The following is a 28000-nucleotide window of genomic DNA, read 5'->3' on the forward strand; positions in this document are numbered from 1 at the left end:
AACAATACAACGTTTATAGATCATAGGGTGTCCGTGTGCCGTGAGGGTTAACATGAACATTTACGATGTCATTGGTTGAGTGTTTATTACCTTGTTGAAAAGCAAAACCTTGTGAGTACCAAAAGACATTGTATTTAAAATAAGAGATGGAAGTCGACTTCCGTGAACCTGTTCACTTGAAAAACAATGTTGTTGTAGAAAATACTTTCATAAATCAAAATAAATTATAGTTTTACATCATTGTGTATAGAGAATGTTTTTCTCTTCCATTGAGGCTATAAGTCTCCCAAATTGAAGTTCAGATGAAGAAGTTATGATCAAAAGACTGAACTATTGTCTACTAGTTCAAAAAACTTATATATATATATATATATATATATATATATATATATATATATATATATATATATATATATATATATATATATATATATATATATATATATATAGAGAGAGAGAGAGAGAGAGAGAGAGAGAGAGAGAGAGAGAGAGAGGGTATCCCTAAAAGACTTATAAGGAAAGAGGAAGGAGCTTTTATAATCTTTTAATTTGTAGTGAGAAAATCAAGACCCCCATCACAAAGATATGCTTCTCACTCTCTCTCTTCCTCTTGTGGAAGGATTTTTTTCAGTAGGTTTAGAGAAGTTGACTCTCATCTCTTATTTTATATACAATGTCTTCTCTTACTCATACGAGTTCTTCTTCTTAAGCAAGGTCCACAACCATTGTAGAAAATGACCCAAAATCTCCGGATTATGGAGAGAGCAATACAACCACTGCACCAATTACATCAGAAACCATGATTATGGCATACTTGGTATCATTGCAAGAGACCATGAATAAGCAAGGTGAAGACTAGTGGGCACTTGCAATGGAGAATGGCATAATAACGGTTCTTGTTTCTTATAATAAGCATATTAAGAGTACACTTGATATGAAACAACATGTTTGATACAACTTGAAGAGGAAGTCAAAGAATGTAAACACTCTCTGTGGACGTGAAATTCTTTGTAGGAGCGCACGGGAAAAGTGGAGTATAACCATGTATTGAAAGAGGAGAAATTTGATACCATGAGCCATGGTGTATGCGACATGAAAAAAGTATGGATAAACAAGTCTTAAGATGACATATGTGGTAGAAATGTGATTCCTAATTCTCCTCTCATGCAAGCTTTGAGCCAAACAATGAATGTTGAGAATGTGGATCTATAGCAGTTGAAGAGATGGAAGAAACACTCTAAGAACATTGTTATTTGTGAGATTCCCAAAGAGAAGTTAAAGATATCTCCTTCTCTTGCCATTGGGCAGAAGCATGTTAACGTGCTACCTTTTTATGCTAGTTTAGGCATATAAGTCACTATATTAGTAATCATATTTAAAACCTCCTAAAGTAAAAAATACAATAGAACAATCAAAAGTGGTAGCCTATTGAATTTAGTCTTTGAAGCTGTTTGTTGGCACCTCTGGGCATTACATAGGAGAGAGTGGGGAAGTGATGAAGTGAATGAGCCGGAGTAGCATGGAGACTACAAGCAAGGTGGTGCATGGAAGGCATTTGCGTTCTCCTACGCGGCCAGCAGTATCTTCATCTTCCTGAAAAAGGGCAAAGCTATCTTCATCTCAAGGTTCTCCAATGTCCCATTTTAGGAAGGCAGTCAAGGTGGAGAAGCATGGCTTGGGTACTCTCTCTCTCTCTCTCTCTCTCTCTCTCTCTCTCTCTCTCTCTCTCCCTCTCCCCCGCGGAGGTCACCTAATAAAAATGTAACGTATCACGGGAGTTCAACATAAGGGTATTTAAAGTTCTTGAAACTTACAGAAATATATATATAGAATGGCATTATTTTTTCAAATTTGAAAAAAACTTACAGATTTTAAAAGAAAAGGGTACATTATATTCTTAAGGGGCTTTACAAACATGTCTTGAACGCACGTGATATGGTAGTTTCACACATAGTGAACCCCCCGAGCTCTCTCTCTCTCTCTCTCATGCGGTTCTGTATGTTTTAACTTCTACCACAAGAGGCTTCATGCAATTCAATTAAGCACATTTCCATGCAATACAATGGAGCATGTTTCCATGCAATAGAGTGGAGCATATTTCCATGCAATACAGTTGAGCACATTTCTACGCACATTTGAGCAATACAATTGAGCACATTTCCATGCAATACAGTTGATCACATTTCCCTTTTATAGATACAATATAGTTGAGCACATTTCCCTTTGATGTGTGAAGGCCAATGGAAAGCTCCGAAGGTCATGATCCCCATGCGGGACAAATTCTGTACAACTTTGGAAGAGTTCAATGCTGCTTATGGCCTTTCCACTGAGGGTTTAGATCCCAAAATGGCTAGATGGGAGTAGGTCACTGATCCAAAAGGTTCAGTGTGTTAAAAAAAACAAAGGATCCCAGCCAGTATCGCATCAAATTCAGTACAATCCACACCAAAATGTATGAGTTGTGGTGAAACTGCACTACAATGTATACCATAAGGCCCCATCAAACATGGAAATTTCCTCTGCGGTTGCAAAGGGTTTTGTGACAGAATTCAGTCCTGCCATGATTGCAAGTGGGACAGCCATTAGGTTCAATTGGGCCGATTTTGCGGTGCATTACTTGCAGGATATTTGAGAGAAGGGCTATTATGAGGGCCATGTTAACAAGTGGAGAATGCGCAATGTTCAGCTTCGAGCTTCAAAAATTGAGGATGAGTCTTTTGACATATGCAAGGAGAACATGGCATTGGCAGGAAAGAGTACTACCAAATCTACCAAGGCCACACTTCTGCCTCATTCGGGAGATGGAAGTTTCATAAATTTTATGGGTTGGAGGAATGGCAGTGCATGAAGAAAGTTTCCCTTCATATGAAATCACAACTACAGTATGATAAAGAGAATCTAAAAGATTTGCAAGAGACCCTGGAACTTGCTTGGGAATGCAAAAAATGTGAAGGTCAATCCTATTGTCACGGCCATGAGACAGAGGTTGCAAGTAGCTGAGATGGGGTTGTAGGCTCTATTGCAAAGTAGTGATGTGGATGCCCGACAAAATATGGAGTTTGAAATCACAATAGAGAAAACCAAAGACACCATAGAGGCTATGGGGTTTCCTTCTGGTGAAGATGACCCCATATATAGTGACATAGACATAACCTCTAAACTGGTAAGTGTCCGTAAGTTTCATCTCTGCACTTTATGTTTGGTACATGTGCTCAGCTAACTCATGTACTTACCATTCTCTTTGTAGGTTAAAGTGGACATTGAAAAATCCAAGGTGCAAAACTCTAAATGCCAACTTGAACTTCTGATGCACATGTAGTCCAAGCTGCAGGGCATGTTTCTCAAGACTTCCCTAACTAATCTAGCCCTTTCTAGTTTTATGAAGAATAGAGAGGTGCAAGACAGCATCGGAACAAACTTGTGTACTGGCTGTGGTCTGCCCCTTGAGGTGCAACCATTCCTTGCAATGGTTAAGCTCCCTTGTGAGCATAACTATCACCTTCTTTGCTTTGCTGCTATATGATCCCTTCGGACCACTTGTGCTTCTTCCTCCTGCAAAAGAACCATACCTACTGCATGGTTGTGCAACCTTGCAACACAATGACATCCAATCACACCAAAGATTGGTAAGAAACCATACTTGAATGTATGCTTGCTAGCTAGCATACAGGACATATAGTCTACAAGCTTGATCATATTAGGAATAAAAGGCATTCTACTTAGCAAAATGAATATGCTAACTATCATGCCAGATATGCTAGTTAGCATATACAATACGACAATTAGCATATTGGATATGCCAATTAGCATACCCAATATACTAATTAGCATATTGGATATGCTAGTACGCCTACTTCATTAGCACATCCAGTATGCTAACTAGCACACTAGATATGCTAGCCAGATGAGTGGATGCTAATTAGCATATCCAATATGCTAATAATCATATTGGGTATGCTTATTAGCATACCGGAGTTAGCATATTGAATGCTAATTAGCATATCCAGTATGCTAGTTAGCATATTGGATTGATAGTTGGAATGCTAGTTAGCATACTTGATATGCTATTAAGCATGTTGGATATGATAATTACCAATGTTTATATTCTAGTAAGCATTTTGGAGCATATTGAATTAGCTTAGAGATTATAAGGTTTTCTAGTTAGCATACTACATTTGCTAGTTAGCATAATTAGATATGCTTATTAGCATACTAGATATGATAATAAGCGTATCTAGTATGCTAGTTAGCATATAGGATATGCTAATTAGCATATCTAGTATACTAGTTAGCATACTGGATATGCTAGTTAGATGAGTGGATTCTAATTTGCAAAATCCAGTGTGCTAGTAAGCATATTGGGTATGCTTATTAACATATGAGAAGTAGCATATTGAATGCTAATTAGCATATCTAGTATGCTAGTTAGCATAGTGGATTGCTAGTTAGCATAATGGATTGCTAGTTAGAATGCTAATTAGCATACTTGATATGCTATTAAGCATGTTGGATATGCTAACTACCAATGTTTATATGCTAGTAAGCATTTTGGAGCATATTGAATTAGCTTAGAGATTATAAGTTTTTCTAGTTAGCATACTAGGTATGCTTGTTAGCATGTTGGATATGCTAATTAGCATACTAGATATGCAAGTTGGAATGGTAGTTAGCATACAGGATATGCTAATTAGCATGTCCAGTATGCTAGTTGGATATGCTAATTAGCATACTTCATATTCTATTAAGCATGTTGGATATTCTAATTAGCATATGTTGTCCTCTAGCAAGCACACGGAAGCTTGTGGTTACACTTGAATTGCTTAGAGATTAAAAGGTCTACTACTCAGCATACCTGGTATGCTAGTTAGCATATATGATTATGCTAGCTAATATACACGGGAATGCTAATCAGCATAATGGCCTAGCTGCACACATAGTCAACATATCAAACATATAGTATGTAGCATACATGACATGCTTGGAAATGGTGTAATCAAAGATTTATTTGTTGTAGGCCTCTCAAAGCCCCTACATAATGTGGGTAGTGTGCATGACATCAAAGTAAGGGAAAGGCTGCAACTCAGAACCCCTTCGACTACCATGCCTACTGTAACTGACACAGTAAAAGATTCTCTGTAGACAATGGCTAGTGCTAGTGCTAGTGCCTTAGGGGAAACATTGAAGGGTAATAGCATAGAGGACCTGCATGAAGTTGGTGATAACATGCCTGCTACAACTGACACATGAAAAACTTCTTAGCAGACAATGGTTATTGCTAGTCTGAGTGCCTCAAGGGAAATATTGAAGACTAACAACATAGAGGACCTATATGAAACAGTAAAAAATTCTCAATAGACAATGGCTAGTGCTAGTGGCAGTGCCTCAAGGAAATCTCTGAAGACTAACAACATAGAGGACCTATATGAAGGTGGTGATAACAGCCCTCTCAAGGGTTTTTTACGAAAGTCTAAGGCAAAGAGAATAGTGGGCCTTGAAGAGGTACCTGAAGAAAATACAAGCAACGGTTATGGTTCCCCAAAGAAGATGGAGTACAAAGCTGAAAGCGCCAAAGGTGAAAAGAAAGCCACCCACTCAAGAGCTTGCAAAAAATTGCGTCAATGACCTTTCCTTAGATTCTGTATTGTAATAAGGAAATTGTCACTATTTAGTTGTTTGGCCTTTACTTAGTGTTCCTAAACTTGTGCACTTCACTCTTATGGCTATGCCATTTTGAGAAACTAATGCCTCTTGTGGCTGACATTGTAACTTTTTTTTTCCTGGTAAAAATGTATGTGTAATATAATGTTGAGCAGCAGTCCATCATAATTTTTTGCCAATCTATGAACCTCACTTTGTATATTTGTTTCTTTGTAGAGGAAGAGAAGCTGGCATTATTCTCCTAGCCTGATGTAAATGCGTCCATGCATTGGCAGTAAAAAGTTTTCAAAAGGCGAGTTTGCAAAGCCAGGTAGATAAGGAGACAAAAATTGGAAATTGAAAAGCGGCTGAAATGATCTTCACAGCGTGCCCACATAATTTTTGAGTGCCTTAATTATTTTCACCCATCCAGGGAGGTTATATATGCAAAATGGTATCGTTCTTCAGACCCAATATGGGTACTAAGCAACTGTGTGATGAAAAAAGGGCTCTTTCTTTTACTACATCTCAGCGGTCTTTTGGTAAGGGTGGTAGAGGCTGGCTTTGGCAAAAAGCCCCCTGCATATGCAGATGAAATGATAAAATATCATGTAGAGGGCGGGCATGTGTTTTGTCACGCAAGGAGAGTCACAAGTTTTTGGACTGGTGTCTTCAGTTCTTCAGTGTTTATATTTGGAGAATAAGCATGCAACGTAAGGTCATGAATATTTGGAGGGTTGTTTTTAAATTGCAGGTGCAAGGAATGTCAAAATTCTTACGAAAGAGCAATAAAAGAGGCCGGGTAGATCTTTAATAAACCTGTGTTTATGAAAGATTTAGTCGTATTTTGGAAATATGCTCCGGTGTACAATGCCCAAAACATGCTTCTAATTTATGATAGCCTCTACAAAGTGTCTCAGAACCCAACACAAGCTTGGCTTGTTACTCCAAAGCTAGAGGACCAAAGTGCTAAGTAGAGGGAATACTTTCTTATAAAAACTATGAAAGACTGGCTTTTTCTTTAGCTAGAGTCAGATATGGGGTAGCATATGTGGCTAAAAATACCTTTGATACAGGCTCTGATAACGTCTCTGATGAAGTCCTCAAATAGTTGGTAAAGGAAAACAGAAGGCAAATGGAAAAGGAGTAGCAAATGGAAAGTGGCCTATCATACAAGAGAGAGGAGAAAGCTAGGCTAGACATGGAAAGAAAAGAAAAGGAGCAACAAAGAAGCAACCTAGAAGAAGAGAGAAAGGAAAAATCCAAGGAAAAGGAGAAAGCAGAGAAAATATTTTCAACTATGGCTTCCTAGTATTCCCTATGTGTCACAAAATTATGTATCGGGTTTTTTGTTAGGTAGCACACATTATAAGTAGCAAGTAAGTATACAACTAGCATAGATTGTGGTAGTGAGTATAGTGAGTATACACTATCATTAGGCAAAATTTGGACTCACAAAGGGGCCCTTTAAGGAGTTTGACTTTACCTCTCTCTACCAAAACGGGCGCATGGATAAATTTTTGCAAACATATTCCAAAGTTGGTAGAGTTTTGACAGTTAGAATGTCCCCTTCAAGCTCTATCTACTGATATATAGCACGCCGTCAGATTCCTCATATTTTAGAAGATTCTTTTTTTGATTCACTTCGATTCCGACAGAGTTGTCACATCATAGGTGAATCAAAAAAAGAATCTTCTAAAATATGAGAAATCTCATGGCGTGCTATATATCAGTAGATAGAGCTTGAAGAGGACATTCTTACTGTCAAAACTCCGCCAACTTTGGAATATGTTTGCAAAAATGTATCCATGCGCCCGTTTTGGTAGAGAGAGGTAAAGTCAAACTCCTTAAAGGGCCCCTTTGTGAGTCCAAATTTTGCCTAATGATGCTAGTCAACATAATACTGTATGCTAGTTAGCACACCATATAGAAGCTAGTTAGTATACAATTAGCATATACTAAGCTAATTAGCATACACTGTGCTAGTTAGCACAACTAGTTAGCAGCAGCTAACTAGTTGTGCTAATTAGCATACACTATATGCTAGTTAGCACAACTAGTTAGCAGCAGCTAGTTAGTATACAATTAGCATACACTGTGCTAGTTAGCATACACTATATGCTAGCTAGCATAATAATTTATGCTAGTTAGCACACCATATAGCAGCTAGTTTGTATACAATTAGCATATACTGTGCTAGTTAGCATATATTGTATATGCTAGTCATCATGTATTGTTTGCTAGTGAGCAAACACTATTTAGAAGCTTGTTAGTAAACAATTAGCATGATATATTGTGATAGTTAGCATACACTATATGCTAGCTAGCATATATTGTATGGTACTGAGTATCCAATTAGCATATATTGTTCTTGAGATTTATAGTTCTATATGTAGTGATGAATTTGAAACTATGAATTAATAAAAACAGTTAAAAAAGTAAATTGTGACATATACTGAAGACTTTGAAAATATGAGTTAGTAAAAACAAATAATAAAGTAAATTTAGAACATCCAAAAGAGTGTAGCTAACTTGATGGAGCAGCCTTCATGATGTAACCACAAGGTTAACGGTTTGAGGCTCACGAGAACGGATCGATGGGTGTTACCAACTTCTCCTTTGTGGGAGTTGACAATGTTCCCATTGTACAACTCCTAATGGGTGTGACATGGCTATCAAGTCTGGTTGTAAATATGCATAAAGGTCTCCCTCCTACATTCCCAATGCTAATGGTGAAAAAGAGAAAAGATCTCTCCCATTCCTTCAACTCTTCTACATTCACATTCTCAACATTTTTTCTTTGGGCCATAGCTTGCATGGGAGAGGAATTAGGAAGAAAATGTTTACCACATACATCAGCCACCATGACTTGATTGTGCATACAATTTTCATGCCGCATACATCATGGCTCATGCTATCAAACTTCTCCTATTTCATTACATGGTCATACTCCACTTTTATAATGTACTCCTTCAAAGTATTCATGTCCAGAAGAAAGCATTTACAGTCCCTGAATTTCTCTCCAAGTTGCATCAAATGTGTTGTTTGCATCTTCAGTGTTCTGTTGAGACTCTCATTCTAAATAACAACAATCCTTAGCATGTCATTCTCCATTGCAAATTCTCGTAAGTCTTCACCTTTGTTTACTATCTCGTGCAACGATACCAGGTATGCCATAATCATGGTTTACGATGTCATTGGTTGAGTGCTGATTACCTTGTTGAAGAACAAAACCTTGTGAGCACCAAAAGACATTATATTTAAAATAAGAGATGGAAGTCGACTTCCGCGAACCTGTTCACTTGAAAAATAATGTTGTTGTAGAAAATACTTTCATAAGTGAAAATAAATTATAGTTTTACATCATTGTGTATAGAGAATGTTTTTCTCTTCCATTGAGGCTATAAGTCGCCCAAATTGAAGTTCAGATGAAGAAGTTATAATCAAAAGACTGAACTATTGTCTACTAGTTCAAAAAAATTATATATATATATATATATATATATATATATATATATATATATATAGAGAGAGAGAGAGAGAGAGAGAGAGAGAGAGAGAGAGAGAGAGACAGAGAGAGAGAGAGAGAGGGGGAAGCCCTAAAAGACTTATAAGAAAAGAGGAAGGAGCTTTTATAATCTTTTAATTTGTAGTGAGAAAATCAAGACCCCCATCACAAAGATATGCTTCTCCCTCTCTCTCTTCCTCTTTTGGAAGGATTTTTTTCAGTAGGTTTAGAGAAGTTGACTCTCATCTCTTATTTTATATACAATGTCTTCTCTTACTCATACGAGTTCTTCTTCTTAAGCAAAGTCCACAACCATTGTAGAAAATGACCCAAAATCTCCGGAGTATGGAGAGAGCAATACAACCACTGCACCAATTACATCAGAAACCATGATTATGGCATACTTGGTATCATTGCAAGAGACCATGAACAAGGAAGGTAAAGACTTGTGGGCACTTGCAATGGAGAATGGCATAATAACGGTTCTTGTTTCTTATAATAAGCATATTAAGAGTACACTTGATATACAACAACATGTTTGATACAACTTGAAGAGGAAATCAAAGAATGTAAACACTCTCTGTGGACGTGAAATTCTTTGAAGGAGCCCTCGGGAAAAGTGGAGTATAACCATGTATTGAAAGAGGAGAAATTTGATACCATGAGCCATGGTGTATGCGACATGAAAAAAGTATGGATAAAGAAGTCTTAAGATGACGTATGTGGTATGTGGCATTATTTTTTCAAATTTCAAAAAAACTTACAGATTTTAAAAGAAAAGGGTACATTATATTCTTAATAAAATTAACAGATAAGGGGTTTTACAAACATGTCTTGAACGCACGTGATATGGTAGTTTTACACATAGTGAACCCCCCGAGCTCTCTCTCTCTCTCTCTCTCTCTCTCTCTCTCTCTCTCTCTCTCTCTCTCTCTCTCTCTGTCTCTTTCTCCCTCGGGCGGGTTCTATATGTTTTCACTTCTACCACAAGAGGGTTCGTGCAATACAATTAAGCACATTTCCATGCAATACAGTGGAGCATATTTCCATGCAATACAGCTGAGCACATTTCTACGCACATTTGAGCAATACAATTGAGCACACTTCCATGCAATACGATTGAGCACATTTCTCTTGCTAGTTACACTATAGTTGAGCACATTTCCCTTTGATGTGTGAAGGCCGATGGAAAGCTCCGAAGGTCATGATCCCCATGGAGGAAAAATTCTGTACAACTTTGGAAGAGTTCAATGTTGCTTATGGCATTTCTATTGAGGGTTTAGATCCCAAAATGGTTAGATGGGAGCAGGTCAGTGATCCAAAAGGTTCAGTGTGTTCAAACAAACAAAGGATCCCAGCTAGTATCACATCAAATGCAGTACCATTTGCACCAAAATGTATGAGTTGCGGATGAAACTGCACTACAGTGTATACCAGAAGGCCCTGTCCAACATGGAAATTTCCTCTGCGGTTGCAAAGGGTTTTGTGAAACATTTTAGTCCTGCCATGATTGCAAGTGGGACAGCCATTAGGTTCAATTGGACCAATTTTGTGGTGCACTACTTGCAGGATATTTGAGAGAAGGGCTATTATGAGGTCCATGTTAACAAGTGGAGAATACGAAATCTTCAGCTTCCAGCTTCAAAAATTGAGGATGAGTCTTTTGACATATGCAAGCAGAACATGGAATTCGCAGGAAAGTGTACTACATAATCTACCAAGGCCAAACTTTTGCCTCATTCGGGAGATGAAAGTTTTTTAATTTTATGGGTTGGAGGAATGGCAGTGCATGAAGACAGCTGCCCTTTATATGAAAGCACAACTATAGTATGATAAAGAGAATCTAAACAATGTGCAAGAGGCCCTGGAACTTGCGTGGGAATGCAAAAAATGTGAAGATCAATCCTATTGTCACGGCCATGAGACAGAGGTTGCAAGTAGCTGAGATGTAGTTGTAGGCTCTATTGCAAAGTAATGATGTGGATGCCCGACAAAATATGGAGTTTGAAATCACAATAGAGAAAACCAAAGACACCATAGAGGCTATGGGGTTTCCTTCTGGTGAAGATGACCCCATGGATAGTGACATAAACATAACCTCTAAACTAGTAAGTGTCCGTAAGTTTCATCTCTTCACTTTATGTTTGGTACATGTGCTCAGCTAACTCATGTACTTACCATGCTCTTTGTGTCTTGGTTTTGTAGGTTAAGGTGGACATTGCAAAATCCAAGGTGCAAAACTCTAAAAACAAACTTGAACTTCTGATGCACATGCAGTCCAAGCTGTAGGGCATGTTTCTCCAGACTATCCTAACTAGTCTAGCCCTTTCTAGTTTTATGAAGGATAGAGAGGTGTAAGATAACATCCGAAAAACCTTGTGCACTGGCTGTGGTCTGCCCCTTGAGGTCCAACCATTCCTTGCAATGGTTAAGCTCTGTTGGGAGCATAACTATCACCTTCTCTGCTGTGCTGGTATATGCTCCCTTCGAACCACTTGTCCTTCTTCCTCCTGCAAAAGAATCATACCTACTGGATGGTTGTGCAACGTTGCAACACAACGACATCCAATCACACCAGAGATTGGTAAGAAACCATACTTGAATGTATGCTTGCTAGCTAGCATACAGGACATATAGTCTGGAAGATTGATCATATTGGGAATAAAAGGCATGCTACTTAGCATAATGAATATGCTGACTATCATGCTAGATATGCTAGTTATCATACTATATATGCTACCTATCATATACAGTACGACAGATAGCATATTGGATATGCCAGTTAGCATACCCAGTATACTATTTAGCATATTGGATAGGCTAGTAGGCCTACTTCATTAGCATATCTAGTATGCTAACTAGCACACTAGATATGCTAGCTAGATGAGTGGATGCTAATTAGCATATCCAATATGCTAATAAGCATATTGGGTATGTTTATTAGCATACCGGAGTTAGCATGTTGAATGCTAATTAGCATATCCAGTATGCTAGTTAGCATACTTGATATGCTATTAAGCATGTTGGATATGCTAATTACCAATGTTTATATGCTATTAAGCATTTTGGAGCATATTGGATTAGCTTAGAGATTATAAGGTTTTCTAGTTAGCATACTAGGTATGCTAGATATTATAATTGGATATGCTTATTAGCATACCGGATATGATAATAACTGTATCTAGTATGCTAGTTAGCATACAAGATATGCTAATTAGCATATCCAATATACTAGTCAGCATACTGGATATGCTAGTAGGCCTACTTGATTAGCATATCCAGTGTGCTAACTAGCACACTGGATATGCTAGTTAGATGAGTGGATTCTAATTAGCATATCCAGTATGCTAGTAAGAATATTGGGTATGCTTATTAACATGTCGAAAGTACCATATTGAATGATAATTAGCATATCCAGTATGCTAGTTAGCATAATGGATTGCTAGTTGGAATGCTAATTAGCATACTTGATTTGATGGTTAGCATACTTGATATGCTATTAAGCATGTTGGATATGCTAACTACCAATGTTTATATGCTAGTAAGCATTTTGGAGCATTTTGAATTAGCTTAGAGATTATAAGTTTTTCTAGTTAGCATACTAGGTATGCTAGTTAGCATATTGGATATGCTTATTAGCATACCGGATATGATAATAAGCGTATCTAGTATGCTAGTTAGCATACAGGATATGCTAATTAGCATATCCAATATACTAGTTAGCATATTGGATATGCTAGTAGGCCTACTTGATTAGCATATCCAGTATGCTAACTAGCACACTGGATATGCTAGTTAGATGAGTGGATTCTAATTAGCAAAATCTAGTGTGCTAGTAAGCATATTGGGTATGCTTATTAACATATCGGAAGTAGCATATTGTATGCTAATTAGCATATCTAGTATGCTAGTTAGCATAGTGGATTGCTAGTTAGCATAATGGATTGCTAGTTAGAATGCTAATTAGCATACTTGATATGCTATTAAGCATGTTGGATATGCTAACTACCAATGTTTATATGCTAGTAAGCATTTTGGAGCATATTGAATTAGCTTAGAGATTATAAGTTTCTCTAGTTAGCATACTAGGTATGCTTGTTAGCATGTTGGATATGCAAGTTGGAATGGTAGTTAGCACACACGATATGCTAATTAGCATGTCCAGTATGCTAGTTTAATATGCTAATTAGCATAATACATATGGTATTAAGCATGTTGGATATTCTGATTAGCATATGTTTTCCTCTAGCAAGCACACGGAAGCTTGTGGTTACACTTGAATTGCTTAGAGATTATAAGGTTTACTACTTAGCATACCTGGTATGCTAGTTAGCACATATGATTATGCTAGCTAATATACACGAGAATGCTAATTAGCATATTGGCCTAGATGCACACACAGTCAACATATCAAACATATAGTATGTAGCATACATGACATGCTTGTAAATGGTGTAATCAAAGATTTATTTGTTGCAGGCCTCTCAAAGGTAAGGTAAGGCTTCAACTCAAAACCCCTTCCACTGCCATGCCTGCTGCAACTGACACAGTAAAAGCTTCTCAGTAGACAATGGCTAGTGCTAGTGCTAGTTCCTTAGAGGAAACATTGAAGGCTTAATAGCATAGAGGACCCGCAGAAAGCTGGTGATAACATGCCTGCTACAACTGACACAGTAAACACTTCTTAGCAGACAATGGCTAGTGTTAGTCGCAGTGCCTCAGGGGAAACATTAAAGACTAACAGCATAGAGGACCCACAGGAAGCTAGTGATAACATGCCTACTGCAACTAAAACAGTAAAAACTTCTCAATAGACAATGGCTAGTGCTGGTGGTAGTGCTTCAAGGGAATCTTTGAAGACTAACAACACAGAGGACCTATATGAAGTGTGTGATAACAGCCCCCTCCAGGGTTTTTTGCGAAAGGCTAAGGCAAAGAGAAAAGTGGGCCTTGAAGAGGTACCAGAAGAAACTACAAGCAACAGTTATGGTTCCCCAAAGAAGATGGAGGACAAAGCTGAAAGCGCCAAAGGTCAAAAAGCCACCCACTCAAGAGGTTGGGAAAAATTGTGTCAATGACCTTTCCCTAGATTCTGTATTGTAAGAAGGCAATTGTCACTATTTAGTTGTTTGGCCTTTACTTAGTGTTCCCATACTTGTGCACTTCCCTCTTATGGCTATGCCATTTTGAAAAACTAATGCCTCTTGGCTGAGAGTGTAACTTTTTTTTTCCTGGTAAAAATGTATGTGTAATATAATGTTGAGCAACAATCCATCATAATTTTTCGCCAATCTATGAATTTCACTTTGCATATTTGTTTCTTGTTAGAGGAAGAGAAACTGGCATTAATCTCCTTGCCTGATGTAAATGCGGCCATGCATTGGCAGTAAAAAGTTTTCAAAAGGCGAGGTTGTGAAGCCAGGTAGATAAGGAGACAAAAAGTGGAAATTGTAAAGCGGCTCAAATGATATTCATAGCGTGCCCACAGAATTTCTGAGTGCCTCAATTATTTTAACCCATCTAGGGAGGTTATATATGCAAAATGGTATCGTTCTTCAGACCCAGTATGGGTACTAAGCGACTGTGTGATGAAAAAAGGGCTCTTTCTTTTACTAGATCTCAACGGTCTTTTAGTAAGGGTGGTAAAGAATCGCTTTGGCGAAAAGCCCCCTGCATATGCAGATGAAATGATAAAATACAATGTAGAGGGTGGGCATGTGTTTTGTCACGCAAGCACAACCACAAGTTTTTGGATTGGTGTCTTCAGTTCTTTAGTATTTATATTTGGAGCATAAGCATGCAACGTAAGGTCATGAATATTTGGAGGGTTGTTTTTAAATTGCAGGTGCCAAGGAATGTCGAAATTCTTGTGCAAGAGCAGTGCAAGAGGCAACCCAGGCAGATCTTGAATAAACTTGTGTTTATGAACGATTTAGCCATATTTTGGAAATACGCTCCGGTGTACAATGACAAAAACACGCTTCTAATTTATGATAGCCTCTACAAAGTGTCTTTGAACCCAGCACAAGCTTGGCTTGTTACTCCAAAGCTAAAGGACCAGAGTGCTAAGGAGAGGGAATAGTTTCTTATAAAAACTATGAAAGACTGGGTTTTTCTTTTGCTACAGTCAGATAATCGGGCAGCATATGTGGCTGAAAATACCTTTGATATAGGCTCTGATCATAACGTCTCTGATGAAGTCCTCAAATAGTTGGTAAAGGAAAATGGAAAAGGAGCAGCAAATGGAAACTGGCCTAGCATACGACAGAGAGGAGAAAGCTAGGGTAGAGAGGGAAAGAAAAGAAAAGGAGAAACAAAGAAGCGACCTAGAAGAAGAGAGAAAGGAAAAATCCGAGGAAAACGAGAAAGAAGAGGAAAAGGAGAAAGCAGAGAACAAGGAGAAAGAAGAGAAAAAGGAGGCAGTAGAAAAGCACGGTCTATACATACGCCCTGTGAGGAGGCCTAAAGATTTTTTGGGGGGTGTGACTCTCATTGTAAAATTAAACTCTTATGTAAATTGATTCTAGAAATTAATAATGAGGAAATATTTTCAGCTATGGCCTCCTAGTATTCCATTTTTATGTGTCACATAATTATGTATTCGGTTTTCTGTTAGGTAGCACACATTATAAGTATTAAGTAAGTATACAGCTAGCATATATTGTGGTAGTGAGTATACACTATATGCTAGTCAACATAATACTGTATGCTAGTTAGCACACCATATAGCAGCTAGTTAGAATGCAATAAGCATCTGATATGCTAGTTAGCATACACTATATGCTAGATAGCATAACTAGTTAGCAACAGCTAGTTAGTATACAATTAGCATATGCTGTGCTAGTTAGCATACACTATATGCTAGCTAGCATAATAATGTATGCTAGTTAACACACCATATAGAAGCTAGTTAGTATACGGTTAGCATATACTGTGATAGCTAGCAAATACTGTATATGCTAGTCAACATATACATCATATATTGTTTTCTAGTTTACAAAGAGTATGTAGAAGCTTGTTAGTAAACAATTAGCATATACTGTGATTTTTAGCATACACTATATGCTAGTTTGCATATACTGTATGGTAGTGAGTATCTAGTAGCATATATTGTGCTAGTTAGCATACACTATATGCTAGTTAGTATATATTGTATGCTAGTTACAATTGATACACTGTAGATAGTATACAGTTAACATTTACTGTCCGCATTAGCATACAATATATGATAGTTAGCATATATTGTATGCTAGTTCTCTTTATTCTAGCTAGCACACACTTTGTAGAACCTTGTTAGTATACAATTAGCATATATTGTGCTAGTTAGCATATATTGTATACGCTAGTCATCATATATTGTTTGCTAGTTAGCAAACACTATGTAGAAGCTTGTTAGTAAACAATTAGCATATATTGTGATAGTTAGCATACACTATATGCTAGCTAGCATATACTGTATGGTAGTGAGTATCCAATTAGCATATATTGTGCTAGTTAGCATACACTATATGCTAGCTAGCATATATTGTATGCTAGTTACAATTGATACACTGTAGATAGTATATAGTTAACATATATTGTGCCAGTTAGCTTATAGTATTTGCTAGCTAGCGTATACTTTATGCTAGCTTGCACACACTTTGTAGAAGCTTGTTAGTATACAATTAGCATATATTGTGGTAGCAGTAAGCATACAGAAGATACAAAATAGAATAGAAGACCATGACGATCATGTCAAAAACCGAATGCCATGCTATTATCGATTGCTTCGTAATCTTCGGGGGTGATTGTGTACATTTTCCTTCTCCTTTGCATGTGTTTCATGGGTATCTTGATAGAATCTACAAGATTTGAAAGTATGTAAACAACAGGTTGATTGTAGTCTAGTTTGAAGGTGTATGCATCCATTTGCTTGTAATATAGTCCTTGCATGACATAAGAGCCTTTGTCAATTACATTGTTCCACTCATCAATGAGACCATGTTTTGCCTTTTCTTTTACTGCAATGCACTTTACCAAGTAAAAGTCTACATTCTCATCATTGGTTGTAGCATCTCCAGATTCACTACAAAAGTGTCACCAACACACAAAGCACTACTTAATGCATCATGGTGGCCTTCATACACACATTTTTCATATCCAATGATTTTTCCTTCAAGGGTATCATCAGTCGCAGTGTCTTCTTCATCCTCAACTTCATCTGAAAATGGCATCAAAATGAGATAATCCCAAGGCTGCACATGAGATTTGTTAGTGCAACAATTCCAGTTGTGGTTCATACATGCATCACAAAAGCATGAGAATGGTCTTGTGGAAGTGGTAGTTGCATCTTGTAGGTTGTGACTGCGCAAATCATGCAAGGTGCGAGACTTCTCAACCATGGCACAATTCCAATTAACCTCCTTGTTTACATAACCTACTTTGATCTCTCAAAACACATGGACACATTCCCTTTATTTTAGAGAATATGATGTTGCTACTCCCTTTGATAGGATGGCTTGCAAATAGGCAACCACATCTGCAGCACACTTGAAAGTGGGAATACGCAACCACATCTGTAGCACACTTTAAAGTGGCCCCATTAGGCTTCAGTTGTTCATGTGTCAACGTTCTTTTAATAATTACGCCTTCACCGTCATACTCTCCCTTGCCATGTCGTGATCTAATCATCATGCTCTCCTTTGCCATGTTGTGATCCAAAGAAGAGCTAGATCATCTTTGTTTTTGTCAGTTCAGCATACCTTGCAACAAAATAGAAAGGGCTAGCAGCCTTAAACTGTGAGGCAGCACCATCTGACTAGACCTAGTGATGTTTTGGAGTGACATCTTCTCTCTATAACCAACCACAGTGCAACATAAAACAATGTTGGACAAACAATGTGTCATGCACTTTGTCATCTGATATAAAGAAGTGGATTGTCTTGACTACTTCCCCTTCCCTACGGTAGTATGTAATCTGCACAAAATTGGCTACTTGACCTATGTGCCAATGCATGGATTGAATATCATCTTGCTCCTTGAATGCATAGTTTTTTGCAAAGTCTACAACCGACAAAACCACATCGTCAAGTAACCTAAGAATACAATCCTTGAACTGTTGTGCTTGCCATTGAGCGATATAGTTATGTTTGATAAAAACCTTAATCTTGGTATGTAAGAGTTGAAGAAACTCCCAGCACTACATTTATTTAGTCACAAAATCTTTCCTCTTTTTTTTGTCTCCATGCTTTCCTGTTGCCTCCACATATGCAAACAATTTTACCAAGATATTATTACCTGGTCTTTATGTCTCTAAGGAACATGTTTCCAAATTTTTCACACCACATTTCTTACATTCACCCATCAAACACTCACCTTGGTGGTAACCAACATCTATCTACTTCAGGCATAGAACTGACTCCCATTATTGTGTGACACCTTTGAAAGTTTTACATAAAGCCATGCAACCCGTGCTAGTTTCATCACCTCTGATGCAAACACTGCATGTACAACTGCATTGAGCTCTAGCAGCCCAAATGATTGAGATCGCACATGGTTAAATGTGTCCTTTAAAAAGGACATCTCCACATGATACTTACAGCAGCATGTGTTTCTATCTTTCAACCGCCGTACAAAAAATGGCTTCATCATCTCAAACATTCTCATATGTATTTTGCAATTTGGATTCTTTTCTTTGAATATGTAGAAGAGCTCAACCTACAATTATGAGAGTTAGAAGGTGGTTATTATGTTAGTTATGTTAATTAGTATACAGGCCATGCACGGAAGCATATTGTATGTAACCAACACTTACAATATGCTAACTAGCACTTACAATATGCTCCCATGCATGTGGAGTATGCTAACTAACACATCCAATGGCTAATTGGTACATTTAGTATGCTAAGTAGCACATTCAGTAAGCTACTTGTTACATTTAGTGTGCTAATTATCACATTTAGTATGCTAACTAGCACAAACAGTGCTACCTAACACAAATAGTATGCTAACAAGCACATCTAGTATGCTAAGTAGCATTTAAAGTATGCTAATTAGTACTCATAATATGCTAATAAGCACATATAGAGTGATAACTAGCACTAATCATATTCTAACTAGCACTTATAGTATGCTAAGATGCACTTACATTATGCTAACTAGCACCTTGAGTATGCTAACTATGCTAGCTAACACATTCAGTAGGGTAATTCATACATTTAGTATTCTAAGTAGCACATCCATTATGCTAGCTAGCACATTCATTATACTAAGTAGCACTTACATTATGCTCACCATCACTTACAGTATGATAACTAGCACTCATAGTATGCTAGTAAGCACATACAAAGTGCTAACTAGCATTACAATATGATAAGATGCACTTACATTATGCTAACTAGCACCTTGAATACAACGGGAACATAAACTTAGAATATGCTAACTAGCACTTAAAGTATGCTAAGATGCACTTACATTATGCTAACCAGCACTTATAGTATGCTAGTAAGCACATACAGATTGCTAGCTAGCATTATAGTATGCTAATAAGCGCTTATATTATTCTAACTAGCACCTTGATTACAAAGGGGACTTAAACTTAGAATATGGTAACTAGCACTTACAGTATGCTAATCAACACCTACCATATGCTAACTCGCATTGACCATATGCTAACTAGCATTTACAGTGTGCCTCCAGGTATGGCTTGTATACTAATTAGCATTACTAATATGATAAATAACACACTTTGTAAGGTGATCGACATATTGAACATTTGAACTAGCATATACAGTATATCATTTTCTAGCTAGAATAAATCATAAACAACCACAATTTAAATAAAAATCAGTATGCTAACTGTAAATTTTGTTACCATATACATGTGGTAGTTATGAGTGTGAACACACTAGGACCGCTGGGGCATTTTTCCCCTCTTTAGGAGTTTTTTTGCCCCCAAGCATTGTATATACTCCCATCACTATAGGGCTATCTATCATTCCATTTCATACTAAGTAGCACACTCTCTATTGTGTGCCTTGGGCTTCCTTTGTCTTCTCCAAGCCGTGTGTGTTTCTTTGCAACCCTAATTCCAACAATTGGTATCAGAGCTGGTTGCATCCTCTCGGGCTTAGTCGCTAGTTGCTCAAGCAGACGCTTGCTCACTTTCTCCAGTTTCAGTGAGCTTGGGTAAGCGTTCACAAGTTGAATTTTTTTTTGGGAGATCTCGTAGAGCTTAGTCTCCTTAGATTTTTGATTCAGGCTCATTTCGGCCTCTGTTTCCACTACAGGCAGTTCTGCACGAGCTATTTCGTCATTTTGTGCAGAATTTATGTCATTGCTATTTTCTTCATAACAGGTGCCTCATAGTATTCTATGATTTGTGCTATATAGCACATGTTGTTCCCGCTCCGTTTCTCCTATTTTCAGGTAGTTTTCACATCAGGTGCATCATTTACCATGGCTGACAACAACACAGATGTGTTCAAGATGTTTGCTGCTGAGGACAGGTTGGATGGGGACGATGCACAGGCTCATGCATTGATTCCGTTGTCTGTGAAGCGCACCATTGTTCCTCACATTCGTTCAGCAAAATCTGCAAAACAGGCTTGGGATATTCTAGCAGGTCTTTATGCAAGCCGCAATGAGGTTAAAATTGCTTTGCTGCGTAAAGAGCTGGAGTCAAAGATTAGGCATGAGGAAGATGATATGGAAACTTTCCTTGCTGGTGTCAAGGATATCAATGAGCAACTAATTTCTACAGGTGAAGTCATTTCAACAGTTCCCTTGTGCAGATTGTTCTTGATGCCTTACCGGATTCCTACCTGACTTTGGCTAGTACCTGGAGACTGATGACCCAAGGAAATAAGACCATATTAGGTATTTTGGTAAAAATCTCACATTATGGGAATCTCCAAATCGACTAAATTCATGTAATTTGGGAATTTTCCACTTAAAGTGGGAAAAATTGAGGTGTGTGGTTAGTAAATAAAGTGAAAATCTCATAGGATTGTGGTGTTGATAAACACCAAAAGTCAAGAGGATGTACAACACATGGATTTGAATAATAACTATAAATTACATAAAACAAAGGAAGATACAAAAAAGGTTTTGTTTACAAGCTGACTAGTATAGTCACAATAGAAGCTCCACATAATTCTACTCCACATTTGATACCATATCTGAACTTTGATCCAAGTGTGGTTGATGTGCATGAGTGAGGCCTTCTTTGAATTTTAGAGCATGCCTTTCTGGAATCTTTATTCTAGAAAATGGTCCTTCTTTGTTGGGTCTCTAGAACCAAACAATTGCATCTACAGTTTCCCACACTTGTGGGTCCTTATAGTTGACAGCCCAATAACCCTTCCAACAATTACTGTAAGCTTGAGTATCTGTCATCCCACTTTTTCTCGCGCAAGGTGCCCAATATTGAATCAAGATTTTTCTGTAGTTTGGTGATGTAGGATCATTATCAATGTCAGATAAAGCCATTGCAAGCCACACTGGATAGATTTCTGTGTCACTAGGAACAAGCATAAGAAAGTCACCTTGGTGCACATCAGACATAGGGTCAAAATCTTCCCTTGGCCTATCTCATTGAGGCCCACAAAAATGATCGTTCAACTCTTCAAGGCCTAGGAATCTTTCTGCTCCTTGTTGCAAATTCATTGTAGTGCTTTGTAGGTGAGAATATTCTTGAGTTTTTGGCCAAAACATTTCATACAAGACTCCCTCTGATATGATTGCTTTTCCAATCTCTTCAATTACCTTACTCCAATAATCTATCACGGGTCTATAATATCGCGGAATACTTGAACCATTCCCTAAATTTTTCCAAAATTTTATATAGTTCTTTAGCCCCAAAATGACTTCTTCGTGGGCCTTGACATACTCCGCCATTTGTACTAGAGGTGGATCTCCATGTGGTAACATTGGCTTGCCTTCTCTGTTTGTTTTCCAAAGGCGAATACTTCCACTCCAACTTGATACACCTACATGTGCCTTATATTGCATCATTGGTGTCTCATCCTGCATAAAGAACCTGAACTGAAGCGTTTTGGAATGTCCAACAAGTATGTCTTGTCCATCACAAAGATAGCCATCACAATATTGCTTGAAATCGGGGATCTTTGTGAGAAAAAATGGAGCTGAAGATGAAGATGAGCTGTTTCATAATGTATCCATCAAATGTGGAAAAGTATAGGTTTGTGTAACTCTCAGCTTCTCTAGAAACCTACTAAACATGGCGTCTATGTCCTCATGTGTATGCCCAACCATTAGAAATCCCAGCTGGATGGTTTTGAAAACACCCCTTGCAACAAGCATTGAAATATAGGAAAATAAGTATCGATTTTTGTTTTCCCCTGCACAATTATCCAATTGTAGCAAAGCTCTCTGGCAATCTACGAAATGTTGACCCTAATTCCTCTTCTACAATTTCTGATGACTGCACAATGGGCTCTTTTCCATCACTCAAGTTATGGTAGTCCAAAGCATCCATTGAGTTCAAAGCATGTAGTAGTGAAATACTGCTCCTTGGAAGTCCATTTGTTACTAGATCACCAAGAGGATGCTTATCTATCCTCTCTAGGTTATGTCAACAATTAGCAATTGAGCCAATTGTAAGATTTGGATCAGCTGGCCACAAACCATTCAAGACAAAGTGTCCGTAATGACCTTCTCCATGTCCATGAGTGATCACGCCAATCAATGCCACCTGCAGATTATATCATGAATCCACACCCTTGGGAACAATGCGTAATCTAGGAATGGAAGTTTTATTTTGATCCATCTTATCATGGATTATGCATACATATTTTTGTGGTTGGGTTTCTGAATACCTGCGCCATGCATAATATAGGCTTCTGCAACTCTTTTGTTGTGCCATGTGAACTTCTCTCTCCCTCAAGAGAAGAGCTCTCTCTTCAAGAGAAGGTTTAGCTTCTAACCTTGCCTTGATTGAGCTACAAATATTGCACTTAGAGAACTCACTCGTCTTTGCTAAAGTGACATGTGGGTACTCTTTGTTCCAAAATTCTACCAAAAGAAGATTGGGATAGCTTCTTCTCATAGCCCATTTGGTCAAGTGTCGTGTTGATTTCACATAAAATATCCATTTGTTTGTATGTTGATGGAATCACCAATTGAGTCTCTCTTGAGCCATCTAGCAGTGTTCTACTTCTATGTGGCATCTTCTCAGAGTTGTTTTCCACAAACTCATTTAGTAGTGCTCTTGCTAAACTAGTATGTTGAAGTCCCCTTCTCAATGTACATGTGTTCCCATGTACATATTGGCACACACCATTTTCAAAGTTCTCCTTGTATTGATAAAATGATGTCTTTGGTATTCCATGTAGCTCATACCATGCTCTACAACAAACAATAGAGCCATTTAGCCTGAATTGGTATTGTGACTTCTCATCTTTCGGATAACATATAGAAAGAACATCATAAACATAATTAGTGCGTGATTTTTGAGACTCTCTCCAAAATTGTTGTTGTAACCTTGTCACCATATCACGATCTGCAAACTGGTAACATTTTTGTGCACAACAATTGATGCATGATACCCTTTGAATTGATTTGTTTGAAAGGTAAAAAGTCGAAGCTGGTACTGCTTTTGATTTTTGAGTCCTGTTCATGAAAGTGTATCATCTCTTCCTTGACAACTGGAAAACATTAATCCCATCAAGTTGTTTTCCAACATTGTCATCGTTGGATACATCCTCATATGTAGCATGCATGCCATCAACAGGAACAAATCGTTGTATTGGGCTCCCATTCAACATTGTTGTCTACTTGATGGGCCACTTTAGCAAAGTGATGCTACCCACTTCAACCACATCATCAATGCTTGCATTTTCTCTTTCAATACCCACACCCACACAATCAGGACCAAGTTCCTGAAAGTTGACATAATCATGTGGAAATACATATAAGATGGTCCTTTCATTCATGGTTTGCATCATTGTGTCATCTTTTAAAAGGACCCTCTGATTTCTCCAAGACTCTCGAATCATTGCTTCAAATTCTGGGCTTGTCATAGGTATTGCATCTGTAACTAGAGGATCAGAATGATCATGTTTTTCATCACCATTGTAGCTTTCCTGTGGATCAATTAAGTTCCCATTTAATACAAAAGATTGCAAAAGAAGCTTTGACCATCGAACAACACTCCATAATGAGCCTTGGAGGGATGAAGTATCCATTGTAGGAAAAGGTAGGACCACATCCTTCAAGCATTCCTCCACTAGTATGGAGACATTTCCTTGCCCTATCTTTGTACCACCACAAGTGGAATCTAGATCTGTTCTACACACAACCAATACCAACAATTTCATTGTCAAGTATCATATGTACTTTCTCCCCAGATTCAAAGTCCATCATGTAAGTGAAAAAGATTACATTGTTAAATCCATAGTTATAGAAAAATACTCTTCAAACAAAAAATCATGCTACAATATGGAAAAGGTTTGCATACGTTGGACAAGTGGTGAACCTTGAGACCAAATCCTCCTTGCTATATTAATGGAAGAAAGGCTGGAAATTATGGTGGATCTTGAAACCAAAGCATCCTTGCTATATTAGAGCATAGGTTGGACAAGTGGTGGACCTAGTTGTAATACCCACTGCCACCTATCAACTACTATAGGACTATGCTTTCCAATGTCCAAGTATCCCTTGAGTCTTTCAAGGTTGAACACGTGGTGGACCTTGAAATGAAAATCCCCTTTCTATATCAGAGCATAGCTTGGACAAGTGGTGGACCTAGTTATAATGCCCAATATCCAAGGTGAAATACCTTAGGACCTTGCTACCTTGCTTGCCAATGTTTACGTAGCCCCTCATTTATTTAATGGAAGTAAGGTTGGACAAGTGGTGGACCTTGAAACCAAAGCCTCTTTGCTATATGAGAGCATAGGTTGGACCTAGTTGTAATACCCACTGCCACCTATCAACTACTATAGGACTATGATTTCCAATGTCCAAGTATCCCTTGAGTCTTTCAAGGTTGAACACGTGGTGGACCTTGAAACAAAAATCCCCTTTCTATATCAGAACATAGCTTGGACAAGTGGTGGACCTAGTTATAATGCCCAATATCCAACGTGAAACACCTTAGGACCTTGCTACCTTGCTTGCCAATGTTTACGTAGCCCCTCATTTCTTTAATGGAAGCAAGGTTGGACAAGTGGTGGACCTTGAAACCAAAGCCTCTTTGCTATATGAGAGCATACGTTGGACCTAGTTGTAATACCCACTGCCACCTATCAACTACTATAGGACTATGCTTTCCAATGTCCAAGTATCCCTTGAGTCTTGCAAGGTTGAACACGTGGTGGACCTTGAAACAAAAATCCCCTTTTTATATCAGAGCATAGCTTGGACAAGTGGTGGACCTAGTTATAATACCCAATATCCAAGGTGAAACACCTTAGGACCTTTCTGCCTTGCTTGCCAATGTTTACGTAGCCCCTCATTTCTTTAATGGAAGCAAGGTTGGACAAGTGGTGGACCTTGAAACCAAAGCCTCTTTGCTATATGAGAGCATAGGTTGGACCTAGTTGTTATACCCACTGCCACCTATCAACTACTATAGGACTATGCTTTCCAATGTCCAAGTATCCCTTGAGTCTTGCAAGGTTGAACATGTGGTGGATTATTGAAACCAAAATCCCCTTTCTATATCAGAGCATATCTTGGACAATTGGTGGACCTAGTTATAATGCCCCTCCTTTCTTTAATGGAAGAAAGGTTGGAAAAGTGGTGAATCTTGAAACCCAAACCCTTTGACTATATATAGAGGATAGCTTGGACCAATGGTGTGCTTAGTTGTAGTATCCAATGTCCAAGGTCCAAGGTGAACTATGTAAAGAACTTACTTCCAAAAACAAAGTCGTACAAGTGGTTCTCCTTCAAACCAAAACCTCCTTAGTGTATTAGAGCATAGCTTGGAGAAGTGGTGGACTTAGTTCTAATGATGAATGTCCATAGAAAACTATTATAGGACCTTGCTTCCCAAATCAAGTTTCGACAAGTGGTGGATCTTGAAACCAAAACCCCCTTACTGTATTAGAGCATAGCTTAGATAAGTGGTGGACCTAGCGGCCATGGAAAATGTTCAATGTGAACTGCTACAGGACCTTGCTATTAAATGTCTAAGTAGAGCTAGCTTCTTTAATGGAATCAAGGTTGGGAAAGTGGTGCATCTTGAAACCAAAATCCCTTTATTGTATTAGAGCATAGCTTGGACAAGTGAGGGACCTAGTTTTAATGTGTGATGTCCAAAGAAAAGTATTACAAGACCTTGCTTTCCAATATTTGAATTGGTCAAGTGGTTAAAACTAAGTATAAAACTTTGACCATTTTCTTCTCGAATTGCCAAAAAGCTAGTTTTAGACACCCCTAAATGAAAATGGTTTAGGGTGGCCTTAAACAACGTTTTTTTAAAGACTTGAACAAAAGGGTTGCCGAAGAGTAATGAAAATTTATTATGGCTTGAAGTTCATGAGTATGTGAAAACAAGCCTAGGTTTTCCACGAGGCAAAAGGTGACATAATAAGAACATTGGAAACTTAGGATTGACCATGTGGCCTAAACTTTGGCAAGTGAAGTGGTGGTCAAGTTTTGTGGCACATTGTGCACTTGGTCCTATATGTGTTGACCACTTGGCTAAATCTAGGACCATAAGGCCAAACCTTTGGCACCTTAAATATAGTATGGGACATAATCTAGAACTGCTATAGTAAATTAGTAGTATAGTTAATATGTTAATATTTGTATTATATTTAAGTATATTCTAAATATAATTTATGTTCAAAATTTCACTAATGAAGGATGTTCCCATTTAGCACTCTAGATGCGGGGTCTTAGGGCAATGCCACAATGGGGTGACAAGGCAACGCTTCCACGTGAGGTTTGGGGGTAGCGCTCTTGATGGGGATGTGGAATATATCTCTCTCGATGGCGGGGCTTGGGAGGCTGATTTTTGGATATTGTTCCGAGCGGGGTCCGGGGCAGCTCCACGGGCGGCATGTTTTGCATGTTTTTTTTAAAAGTGAATTCATAGTATAGAGTTACGTATGTTTTGCATATTTTCAACCATGATTTCTTTAATTTTGGCCGTGTGAATTGGTTAATGTTTTATATTGCTTTTGTTTTTTTTAATCCTATGATAAAACATGGACTTGTAGCATACGTGGCATTCTAATAAACCCTATCAAGATTACGCATAGAGAGAGCGCACGAGCAACGCACACAGAGAAAGCAGGCGAGCAGCAAACACACAGAAAGTGCACACGCATCGCACATAGTTGGAGTATACGCGAACATAGAGGAGCAAGCCCGGCATCGTACACAACACACAGGTGGAGCGCACAGGATTGAAAGTTCGCGCACAAGATAAAGAAACAGCAGCATACGCAACGCTTTCCAGAAGGGGAAGATCGGGCATAGCTTCTTCTCAAGAGACATTACACACCTCACGAATAGAGAAAAAACAGGTATTTCTCTCTCTCTCACTCTCTGTCTTTCTCCATATAGAGAAGATGGTTCTCTGTAACTCTTCTTGCACACACACTCTCTCGTCAAAAGACAGAGATACTTAGTTTAAAAATATCCCCGCACACATACACATATTCCCACACATCGTCTTCCTCTCTTCCACATACATAACCACAGTGAAATCTGTTATCTTGTTGTCTCTCTCTTGAAAATACATGCACATATTCCCACACATCGTCCTCCTCACTTCCACATACATAACCACAGTGAAATCTGTTATCTTGTTGTCTCTCTCTTGAAAATACGGGCACATATTCCCATACATCGTCTTCCTCTCTTCCACATACATAAACACAGTGAAATCTGTTATCTTTC

This window comes from Adiantum capillus-veneris, chromosome 29 (genome assembly GCF_014529385.1).
Source record: "Adiantum capillus-veneris isolate H3 chromosome 29, ASM1452938v2, whole genome shotgun sequence".
NCBI classification, from domain to species: Eukaryota; Viridiplantae; Streptophyta; class Polypodiopsida; order Polypodiales; family Pteridaceae; genus Adiantum; species Adiantum capillus-veneris.